The sequence below is a fragment of the Gekko japonicus genome, unplaced genomic scaffold, assembly GCF_001447785.1.
Source record: "Gekko japonicus isolate JY-2015 unplaced genomic scaffold, Gekko_japonicus_V1.1 scaffold835, whole genome shotgun sequence".
NCBI lineage: Eukaryota > Metazoa > Chordata > Lepidosauria > Squamata > Gekkonidae > Gekko > Gekko japonicus.
This window is the reverse complement of record NW_015175997.1, coordinates 328,946-331,212: the sequence shown is the minus strand read 5'-3', so window position 1 is coordinate 331,212 and position 2,267 is coordinate 328,946. Positions and strand designations below refer to the sequence as shown.

Here is a 2,267-nt window from a genome sequence, read left to right as displayed (position 1 = left end):
CCTCCGTTACAAGTTAGGGGGGGGGGGGAGAGAAGCGGCAAGCGACGCCCCTCACCTGCGCTCCTGTGGCCTAGGCTGCACCTCCCCCTGATAAAGCACTTGCTGCTGACCAGGCGCCTCGTCCTGCCTTGGAACTCGCCTACTAAAAGGGCGCGGGAAGGGTTATGAAACTTCCTTGGAGTTTCATAATCTAGCCCCTGGCCAGAGAAAAAAATGATAGAGGAAAGGGACAAGCAGCGCACGCGGAAACCTCCAGTCGAGTTCCGGCGGGGCCTACGTGATGGGTGGCAAGCTCTGATCGGCTGACTAGACTTGGTTGGCGCCCTCTTTTACGCGCTTAAAGAAGGCGCGGCGGGAGACGCTTGTCGAAATGGTAGCTTGATGTTGCTCGCCAGAGGGAAGCGTGTAGCGAAATGCGAACATCCGAGGGAGAAGGAACATGAAGGAAATAATGTCGCTGTCTTAGGCAGGGGAGAGGGTCTTATTTTTAGTGAGGCCCATTCTAGAATCTCCTACCCTACAGAGAAAAGACAACTAGGGTTGCCAGATCTAGGTTGGAAAATACCTGGAGACTTTGGGGGTGGATCCAGGAGAGGGCGGGGTTCGGGGCGGGGCCTCAGCATGATACAAGGCCATAGAGTCCACCTTTCAAAGCAGCCATTTTCTCCAGGGGAGCTGATCTCTGTCAGCTGGAGATCAGTTGTAAAAGCGGGAGATCCCCAAGCCCCACCTTAAGGCTGGCAACCCTAAAGAGGACAGATTTTATGCCAAGATAACTCCCTGCAGCAGGAAAAACAACTATTCTTCTGAGAGTGTGACAGGGTAAAACCCCATGGTAAAACAGCCGGAAAGGGCATTAAACAAACAATAGTACCACAAAAAAACCGTGGGATGCATTACACACACTTGAGAACAATATTTTAGAAAAGAAAACACAGAACCTGTACTTTTATTAACCCCTTCCAGGTCAGAATGCCTCTGGAACAGGCCAGGAACAAACAAAAGTACTGCCACTCCTCATTGTGTTACAGACACTCAAGAGCAATATTTCAGAAATAAAATGTGGAAGTTTCAGTCTTTTATTAAACCTTTCCAGTCCAAAATGCCTCCAGTACACCCCAGAAAGGGCACTGAACAAACAAAAGTACTGCAAAAACTGGTAGGATTAATTCTGGCTTTAATTCTGGGTATAAGCAAGAACTAAGTGACTTAGCATGTGTAGTGAGATAATAGCTCAATATCTCTGTTAAGCCCTGGGGGTTCCATTGTCCTGAATGTTGTAATAACTTGTAACTCAGCAGTCTCATCCTCTCTACCCCTATGTGTAATGGCTGAGGAAATTCTGTTTCACTGTATCTGAAGTCATGTGCTTGCACATGGAAACTTATACCCAGAATAAAATTTTGTTCATCTTAAAAGGTGCCACTTCTGGTGTATAGCACAGATTGCTTCCAGCAATAGAGTCCTGGGTTCAAATACCAGGTTACAGTCCAGGGTTCAGACTACCCCTTACCACCTTGATCCATCTGTTTCCACAGGCCTAGGTTCCTGCACAGTGTTTCTTAATTGTAGCCTTTAGCCACCATGCTTACCACAGGGTTAGGCTTTGAGGAAGGTAGGTCCCAAGAGTACAACACTGCTCTCTTGGCCAGGAATGTCACAGCCCTGCTCCAGAGAAAGACACAGTCCTTTCTAACTTCTCAGGCCCTGCCAGCTTCCTGCACTCAGGAGGCTGTTCCCCCCCCCCCCTGTATTCTCCTTCCTCCTGCCATTCTTACTCCTTGGACCTCTTGACTTACACTTGAGTGCACCTTTGCTCCCAAGAAAGAGATGAATACTCCCAAGGCAGTTTTTACACAAAAACTAATTTAAAACTATTTATTTTCTGCAAACAGACCTTTTGCGGAAGAAGAAGTGCACTCCATGGCACAGACCATCTAGGGAGCATGGAAGTCATTTGTGGGATCCAAGTCTTTACTGAGAACTATATGAAAACTGAGAAAGATGCAAACAAACCCACAAAATGGCAGAGCATTTTAGAGTAGGAGGTATAGTTTTTCAGATACCCTCTTTGATTTTCTTGTTTGCTTGCTTATTTTGCAAGTTAAAGATGCACCCCCACAATATTTGAATTCCACAACAGGGAATTGTCAGCCTTTACAGAAATTTCTTTTTAAAATACAAATCACTTCCTCCCTTGTCAAAAATGAAGCAAGTATGGAGGAACTGGAAGCTCACATCACTTATCTCCTGTAATGTTATGAGCA

At 46.4% G+C, this 2,267-nt stretch overlaps 1 protein-coding gene across 1 annotated transcript in view; it reads right to left on the bottom strand.

The window, feature by feature from the left end:
* Positions 1–211, bottom strand: part of DDB2 (damage-specific DNA binding protein 2) — a 20,928-nt gene extending 20,717 nt beyond the window's left edge. The window contains exon 1 of the mRNA XM_015426404.1: positions 56–211. The gene's annotated coding sequence lies outside the window, so the exon portion shown is untranslated. The remainder of the gene's footprint in view (positions 1–55) is intronic.
* Between the last annotated feature and the right edge of the window lie 2,056 nt (positions 212–2,267).